General features: G+C 57.4%; 2 protein-coding genes across 4 annotated transcripts in view; one reads left to right on the forward strand and one right to left on the reverse strand.

Annotated features, from left to right (window-relative positions):
- Positions 1-9,094, reverse strand: part of GNAZ (G protein subunit alpha z) — a 63,493-nt gene extending 54,399 nt beyond the window's left edge. The window contains exon 1 of the mRNA XM_019665427.1: positions 8,941-9,094. The gene's annotated coding sequence lies outside the window, so the exon portion shown is untranslated. The remainder of the gene's footprint in view (positions 1-8,940) is intronic.
- RSPH14 (radial spoke head 14 homolog) overlaps positions 1-9,223 on the forward strand; it is a 91,563-nt gene that overhangs the window by 72,647 nt on the left and 9,693 nt on the right. The gene's annotated exons all lie outside the window — the stretch shown is intronic.

Genomic DNA, 9,223 nt, shown 5'->3' on the forward strand with positions numbered 1-9,223 from the left:
CAGGGCTGGGCCCCCAATCTGGAATGCCACGCGATCTCGCAGGCTTCCTTGCTCCCTCCCAGCCTCTGTACTCTATGCTTCCCTCAGCAGCCAGGGGATTCTTGTAAAAATGTAGGGCAAAGCATTCCTCTTGTGCTCAAAACCTTCTGACAGCTCGCCCAGCCATAGTCCAAGTTCTCCCAGAGCCCCAGGGCTCTGTGACTGGCCCCTGCCTCTCTGATCCTCAACCCCACCCCAATGCTCCCTCTACTCTTCACTACCGTCCCACTGGTGCGCTTGCTGTCCCTTGAGCTTATGAACCCTCTTAACTCAGGACCTTTGCACTGGCTGCTTCCCGTGTGCGGAATACGCTTTGTCCAGAGAGCTATTCCGTTCTTCCCTCCAGTGGCTCAGAGGGCCCCTCCATGGAAGGCCTCCCTGTCCATCCTATTTATGACTCCTGAAATGTCTTACCTCCAGCACTGCTGCTTTCTAACATGCTGCATAACTTGCTTACTGTGTTGACCTCCCCCTACAGGAAAGGGACTGTTGGTCTGTCACTGATGTGTCCCATGGGCCCATCCTTAAGTACCTGACAGGAAGCAGGTGCTAATAAATTTAACCTAGCCCTTTGTACTGAGGGAGGGGCCAACTCAGGGAGGGACCAGCCAGGGACTTCTGGGAAGTCCTCTAGAAAGGCTCTTGGCCTTCCCCCAGATGGACACAGTAGATGTGTGGTAGCCTCCCGCCTGGCTGGGCTGACCCTGATACTGCCCTGCCTCTGAGCCCCCAGCCCAGGATGTCCCTTCATCTGGTAAAGCTGTTAGGGATGGGACTCTCTTGCTGTCACTGAAAGCATGCCCCTAGTGCTACCCTCGCCCGACCCTGAGGCCGCTGACAAGCCCTGGCCCTCACCCTCCCCGCCCAGCCCCAGCCTTCCTGTGCCAATGATGGGACATTTCCCAAAGTTCTGGTCATCCTGGAGCCTGGGCCTGCAGCTCACCCTTCTGCCCCAGTCCTCAGCAGCCACAGTGGCAGCACCCTCCACACCCACTCGGTACCAGTCCTCCATCCCTCACCCTGCCCCAGGTAAGCCCGGGAACAGCCAGCAAGATAAACCTGACACCCCCAGAGAATAAGGCCATATAGGGGCCAAGCCCAGCCATGGAACTCCAGGAGCTGGAGCAGGGATGGTGGGTGCAGTGTGGCCATGGGGCTTCCTGAAGGAGGCAGGTGGTGCTGGGGGCACCAGGGAGGTCCTGCCAGAGGAGGGCCCCGTGTCCTCCCTGCTGCTATGGGGCAGGGCAGGGCTGGGGATGTACATGTGTGCATGGTGTTATAGAGGAAATCAATGCCTGGCACTGGCCCAGTGTTTAAGGGAAATGAATAGATTTTGGCTGAGGACAAAGCGAGTTTGATTAATCAGAAATTGGATAATGGAGGCAACACTCTAATTATTTTTCTTCCCAGCATTTTATCGAGAAATATGTTTGCACAGCATATCAGAGGTAACAGGGCGGGTGACGGGGACGACCATGTTGGAGGAAAGCCCAGCTCTGGGACAGGGCTACTGAACCCACACGTGCCAATGGGGGCTGGGTGGCAGACTGAGGGCTGGGGTCTTAGTGGTCACTCCACGGGGCCACAGGAAGCAAGAGGGGGCAGGTGGGGCAGGCCAGAGGCCCCATACAACTGGGGCAACCGGGGGTCACAAAGGATGTGTCACACACGGGTAGGCGGGGAGGGCGAGGCACACAGGTCAGGTCCTCAGGAGGTAGATGGTCTCAGGCAAAGGTCCCTCTTGTGCAGACTGCTCCTCTCCTGGCCTGGCCACCTCCACGCCACTCTTCCCTGCCCACAGCCTTCCTGGTCACTCTCCCCATCATCCTGTGCTGTCCCCTTCCTGTAACATTTAGAGCTGGAACCCCACAGTTTAGCATGCTTCTGTGGTCATCTGGTCTCCCAATTCCAGGCAGGCTTCTCTGTGCTGGCGCAGGGCTCAGCACATGGTTGGTTCATTCATTCATTCATTCATTCATTCATTCATTCAGGGTACAGAGAGAGGCTGCCACAGGAAGAGACATTTAACAGTGACTCGAATTGCCCATTAGACTCAGAATGCCATTGGGGAAGCACTGAAGATGGAGGCAAGTCCTCACCTAATCATGGGGTCAGGGTCGGTGTTGAGAAAGAAGGCACACGTAAGAAGAAATGAAGGGTGAGCTGAAGCGCTAGGCAAGAGTGAGGGCGTGGTGGGTGGGGTTGGCCAGCCCCTGGAAAGCACGTCGAAATCCTGCCTCCTGTGTCCACTGCAGCTACCACTCAACAGCCATGACCGCTGTCCTTCTGAGCTAAAAGGCAGCCTCAGAGCCCTTTTCAACACTGTGCTTTGGGCAGCTGCTCGAGTTGGTATAAGACATGAAAACTATCTGTACCCTGACCCAGCTCAATTTAAAGGGGGAGGACAAAAAGGTCCGGAGAGTAAAGAGAATTTACCAGCGTCAGCATCACAGGCAGGGCTGGGACTAGAACCCAGCTCTCCCAACTTCCTGTCCAGGGCTCTTTCCCTGGCACTGAACTGCCCTGCTGAGCTAATCTTGGGCACAGGGGCTATCTGGAAAGGCCACTTGCCACCACATGGTCACTGTGGGTACTGTGTTCCTTTTTCACCACCAGAATCTTGTCTTGCCTTCTTAGGATGGTTTCTTGTGGACACGCCTCTATATGTCATGACTATGCAGATCCCTTGAATCTGACCAAGGCCTCATCAAGTCACTGAGCGGCCAGATGTCAGCCTAAGGCATCCGATTCCCAGTGGGAGGGACCTGGGCTTGTGGTGGCAGTGTGAGACGATGGTCAGCCCACCTGCCTCTGGCTCGAGAGTGAACCACCCAGTAGGGCCTCTCCACACCCAGCCAGTGGTGTCTACGGCGGGTGGTTTGTGCTCACTGGCCAAACCTAAGGCCCAAAGACACACTTCTCGGGAGCAGTGGGTTGAGCTGGAGTAGCAGTTCTCCAATATGAGGGCTACAGCTACCAGGAAGCCCAGCTGTCCATGTCAAGTGGTTCAACAGGTCATGTTAGGCCTGTCTACTTTCCAGTATTCATCACCCCATTCAACAACTATTTCCTGAGTCCCTACTATGGACTGGGCTGGGCTCTAGGGGGCCAGATTTTCTGGGGTGAACAGCAGATAAAGGTTCTGGCCTCAGAGAGCTTACGTTCAGGTCTACAAGAGAGAGAGAGAGAGAGACGGTAAACCAACACAAATAAATAAGACAGGTGGGAGGTTGTACAGAGATGAGCGCTAAGGGAAAAATTAGAGGCAGGAAGGGGTACAGGAGGTGTGTGGGTGGGGACATGGGTGCTGTTCTAGATAGAGGGGCTAGATGGACCTCAAAATGAAAACAGAATTAGAAGGTCTGGAGACTGTTTCTCCTGGACACCCAAGGATATGTGTGAACCCTGTCTGAGAAATGCTGGTGTGAAAGGATCAGGCCAGTCCTCCAGTGAAAAGGATGAGGGCTTGCTGCAGCCCACCAGCCCTGCCAAACAGGGGCCAGGCCCTAAGAGCTGGCGCCAGCCGCACAGCAGGCCCAGCTGCCCTCCTGGACCATCCTTCCCGGTGATCACCGGGCCGGTGGAGGCATGGTCTCTACAGGAAGGTGGGCCACCCCGGGATGCTGAAAAGCAAGCCCTCAGGGTTCTGGACAGGGTTCTCCCTGAGAGCCAGTCTATTACCCACTCGGGAAAGCCACCCATTTCTCCAGGTCTGTCTCAATTGTGAGGAGAAAACTGAAGTAAAAATAGGCCCCTTCTTGGAAGAGCTGGTTGTGGGAGGTTAAAGTGAGTTTCTGCACCCCCACCCCCACCCCAAAGGTATTTGCCCATTGTAATCCAGAGCAGATGTTGCTGCCCTCCCTGTAAACCACTAGATCTGAGCTCTAGGGAAAACGGGCACATTGAATACACTCTCCTCCACTCCAGTACCATGACCTCTATGACTCACAAAGCAGGTTTCACTGAAGGGGCCTGCCCCCTACCCCAGCCAGGGAACCCTGTTCAGACAGCTCTCCATTCCAGGGTTTGCCCGAGGGAGGAGATGGCGCTGTTCAGTGGGGCAGGGTCTCTTCCTGAAAGGTCTGCTCTGACCACTGGCCGCATGGCCAGGACAAGCCCTTGGGGACAGGTGTGTTTCTGGTTAGAGACTGCTGGAAGGAACACTGGGCCTTGTTTGTAAAGCCCCTCTCCGCACAGTGGTTTTTAACAGTCTCACTCCTTAGCACTTTTTAATGGATTCTCCAGGGACGTCTCTAAAAGAGAGTTATACCTTAATTTAGAAGCAAATAACTCAAAACTCTGTGATGTAGCAGGTTTCTTTGGAAAAGAGATGAACTCAAGGAAGCCATTGTTGTGTGAAGCTGCCCACTGTGCTTGCCCAGGTCCTGACAACAGGACTCGATGGCCCTCAACCCTAGAGCTGGGCTTCCTGCCCGAGGCCACTGGGGGTCAAGGGACAGAGGGGGGAAGAAACTACACTATAGGGGGCCAGGGTGAGGCTCAAAGGCTGACTCTAACTGACCCCAGTGGCCCCAAGTGCCAAACACAGCCCATCTGCCCAAGAAAGGCAAATGAAGGGGAGAGGGGGATGTGGGCTGGCGGCGCTGTCCTTGCAGGCACCACCACTACCAAGCTTCATGGGCACGCACACTGGCAACCCCACAGGGCCTCATGCCTGGTATAATGCTCTGCTGTCACTGCACTGAAATGCTTAATCACTTTTAACAAGGGTCCCACAAATTACACAGCCCATCCTGCCCATGTTACTTAGTCCTCACAAACCCCATTCCCACCACAGTGTCTGCTGTACAGGACCTACCCTTCTGGGAATACCCCTTGCATGGACATCTCGATTGTGCTACGGCCTCACTCACTCGCTTGTCAGTTCTCTCCATTTCTTTTCTGGATAACCTTCTCAGCTCATGTTCTAAGCAGTGGAGGCCCTGAGGCCTGGCCCAGTCCCTTCTGGTCCCACCCACTCTTGATCCCCAAGTGACCTCGGCTGCTTAGCACCATACGCCTGGTGCTAAGGACTCCAGGTTTCTGCCTCCAGCCTTACTCTCCGCTCTGACTGCCACATGCGCCCATGTCTACCAGGGTCTAACCCAACTCCCAATTCTCTGCCTCTCACAAATAAGTCCGAGACTTCCTTCTCTGCCAATGCCAAATCCAACCTTCCAGAGCTGTCCTCACCTCTTCTCCAGCAGCAGGTCCTCTTTAAAATAACCCCCCATCCAAATGCTTGTCACTACCTCTACTGCTCCCACCCTATAGGGTCAGCAGCCTCCTCATATACCCCGCCCCGAGTGCCCATCAGCCAGAGAGGTCTCTTAAAAGGTAATTAACTTGAGTTCTTCCTCTTTTCCAAAACTACCCAGGGTTTTGCGCCTCACTGGGGCCTGTGGAGCCCTACCTGACCTGCTCCACAGCTCCCAGCTCCCACAACCCTTTACTGGGCCCCAGCCACCTGGCCTTGTGATGGGGCCTCCAGCAGCTGAGCTGTGTGGGCCTCAGTGCCTTTACGTCTGCCGTCTCCTCTCCTGGTGCTCTTCTCTGTCAGTCACATGACTCACCCATTGCCGTTCCATGGCACTGCGCCAATAGCCCGTCCACCAGAGACGCCTCCCCACTTCCTGCTTTAGCTCTCCTCACAGCACCTATCTTACCTGGCATTCAGTTATATAGTTGTCATGTACGTCTCCGTTTGTCTAATGTGAGTGCCACGAGAGTGGACGCTGTGTCTGTCTGCTCCCTGCCACATCCCTGTGCCTGGCACAGCGCCTAGCACTCTGCAAAGTGCTCGTAAATATTAGCCAAAGGAACGACTGAACGAGCAAAGTGTGTGAGGTTCCGTTTCCTCAGGCTCTGAGGAGGGCTGGTGTCTCCTTCCACATACTCCAGACAGTCATATTGAGTTGGTCCGTCAGTTCACTCCTGTGCAGTACCTCCCCTGCCAGTGTGGATATGTGGTAAGGGCCAAACTCAAGGGGTGGAACTGTGCAGGGACTTTTGGCTCTGTTTATGGATGAGGACAGGTGGCTCAGAGAGGACAGGGCTGGGCCAGGAGGCAGCATGGCCAGATCCTGACTCAGGTCTTCTGACGTCTCACCTGGAGCTCTGCCCTCTCCTCTTCCTACCCCGCAAGGAGTCTGGGCCCTCCCGTGCCCTCCCCAGTCTGCACAAACTGTGTCAGGCCACCACTCTGGGCTCCTGCCTGGGGCTGATAGAGCGTCTGCCCCAATGCTTGTCCATTTCCCTTCACCCTCCTTCCTGCCAACCATGATGCTTGCAGGCCTGCCTCTGGGGGCTTGGTCAACCCAGGTCTCCTTCCTGAGGTGCTGCGGGAGAGCAGTTGTGCTAATCTGCCTCCTCCAGAGTTCCTGCGAGCCCCACCATGGTTGGCAGCGAGAATGCCCTACAGCCACAGTGTTTTAGGTTGTCTGAGGGCTAGCATGGGGCAGTACAGGGCTGCCTCATCCTCATGTCCAGGGGAGAAAGACACGGCACACTGTCGTCACATGTATACACGAGACAACCATGTGGCTGAGGCCACACCCTGTGTCTGAGGCCAGCCTTCTCTGCCATTTGGGCACTCCATCCCAAGAGCCGCTCTGCTCTGTAGGGGCCCTGGGCAGCCTTGCCAAGTCTCCTTGGTCACTGAGAGTTCCTGGAATCGCCCTAGAAGCTCCTGAGATCCAGCCCAAGGCACTTTTCCTCCTGAGACTCCAGGAAACAGAAGAGCTGAGAAGCTAGGGCAGAAGGCAGAATTTATTCTCTGTGTCCCACATCTAAAATCCCATGGCAGGCCCCCATTATGGGTCGGGCAACAAGCATGGAATGAGGCACCCCCATGAGGGCAAGCAGGCTGCCTGCTCTCACTGCAGCAACCTGGGCCTCACCCAAAAGACAAAAGTGGGTGTGTGCTTGGGGTGGGGCCGGGAGGGGCAAGAAACACAGATGAGTAACAAACAGCTCTTTCAGGAGAGCAAAACATCCCCAGGAGCAAGCAAGTAGATCCAAGGCAGGAGGTGACATGGCCTTCTGAAGGGGAGGGACTACGCCTTATTCACCTCCTATCTCAGAAAAAACACTTGTTAGAGGAATACACTAGATGAGTTTTAAACCAAATGCCAGTGTCTCATCCCTGGAACCTGAGGAACGCTGAAAGCACACCACTTCAGCTGAGCACAAGCGTGGCCAGGCCCTCCCTCGCCATGTGTGGAGACTCCCAGGCCTCCACAACCACTGCTCTCAGATGTCCACGCCCCAAAGGGACAGTCAGTAGCTAAACATCATCCTCCATCCTGACTAGGAAGGGGGCCGGGTGCCTGGAAGGGCTGTCCAAGGCTGCAAGGAACCCTCTGAGGCCTTTCAAACTCTTCCCCAGGCCCAACCCAGCTCCTGGATCACACAGTCACTCCCTTTTACAGATGAGGGGACTGTGGCTCCACTGAATCAGCCACAGCTAACATACAATGGGGTCGTTCTGTTCCCCACAGCTCCCGCAGCCCCCACCCACCTTTCCTGCCACACCTCCTATGCTTTCTCAAGCACACCCTGCGAGCTTGCCAGACCCAACTGCCCCAGCACCCTCTCTGTGCCTTAGTCCATTTTCCCTCCTCTGCCCTCAATGCCCACCCCAACCATGCCTGTGTCCTTTAAGCTCCAGTTCAAATGTCACTTCGCCCACAGGACCAACTGACCCCAGCCCAGGACACCGCTCTGAGGTCTCCCCAGAGACCCTGCACTCACACTCAGGGTTGGGTTATATGAGCAGAGACATTGCTCCCCTATGGGGTGGTGAGTCAGTCCCTGGAGGGCAGGCACAGTCCACTCCTACCCCAGCACCAGGCCCTGGGGGAGCAAAAGCTCAGTAAATATTTGCTTAATCGAATTTGGCCAAAGAGCCACCTCTACACAGAGCCAAGGCGGCGGGACTCGGTCCCCAGGGCAGGGAAATCACTTGGGCAGAAAAAAGCTGGTCAGGCTGGGCTGCCTCCCCAAGCCTGCCAGACTTCGCCTACCAGGCGGGTCCCTCCATCCTGAGACGCGGACTCCAAGGAACCCTGGTCTCGCACTGCCTTCCCATCCTTGTAACAGAGAACCCCAGTTCTCGGCCTAGGCGGATTCCTGTCATCATCACCCAGAGAGGCTCAGCACCGCCCTGAAGGCAGAGCCCCCTTGGATCTCCAGCAAGATCCGGAGCCCCAGCCCTGAGGCCCTCACACCCCTCCCCCCAAACACCCCCACCGCCTTTTAAGGTAAAAAATATTGAGAAGGGAACATATTACAATCGCAGTAGGTCAATACTCATCTCTTGCTCTAAATGCCTCCAAGGAACCTGCTCGCTGCAAGAGCGATGACCGAAAACTGCGAGTCGTCCGTCCTCGGGCCCAGGCCTCCGGGGCCCTAGCCTCCGTTTCAGCCAAGGCCACGCGTCGGCCCTCCCGCCGCCTGGGTCGCCTCCTCCCCATTCCCCCAGGACGGAGACCCCGCCTCAGCGCCGCTCCTGCAGGTCGCCCAGCCCAGCCCGCACCAGCGGCTGGTCGGGGCCCCCCGCGCGGCATCCCCAGCGGCCGCGGTTCATCATCCCAGGCCCGCAGCCGCCCCCTCCCGCCGGCTCCTCGGCCAGGCGGCGCGCCCTCCCCAGCACCTGCTGGGCCCGTGGCCGCCCCCAGCCCACCTCGCGGACATCCACGCCCTCGCCACGCCACGCCACGCCACCCCACCCCACCCCCAGCCGGCACCCCTGTTGCTGCGCCCCGGCGCCCCCAGCCCGGGCGGATCCCCCGCACAAAGGACCGGGTGGGGCCCCGGGTGGGGGTGGGGTAGACGCCCGGGCCGCGCCCCCGGCCCCCCAAGGCTCAGCCGCACGCCGGGGGCGCGGGCGTGCTCACTTACCTTCAGGCCGAGGCACGGTGCATCGGCTGAGCAGGTCCGGGCGGGAGGGGCGGTGAGCGCGGGCCGCGGCGCCCTCGTTCCGCACGACGCGGGCGGCGGCGCCCGCGCGGGGACGTGACCGGACCGCGGGCGGCGCACACGCTCCGGCCGGCCTGGCTCCTATAGGGTCAGCAGCCTCCTCATATACCCCGCCCCGAGTGCCCATCAGCCAGAGAGGTCTCTTAAAAGGTAATTAACTTGAGTTCTTCCTCTTTTCCAAAACTACCCAGGGTTTTGCGCCTCA

Source organism: Hipposideros armiger, unplaced genomic scaffold (genome assembly GCF_001890085.2).
Source record: "Hipposideros armiger isolate ML-2016 unplaced genomic scaffold, ASM189008v1 scaffold_443, whole genome shotgun sequence".
In the NCBI taxonomy this organism is placed as follows: domain Eukaryota; kingdom Metazoa; phylum Chordata; class Mammalia; order Chiroptera; family Hipposideridae; genus Hipposideros; species Hipposideros armiger.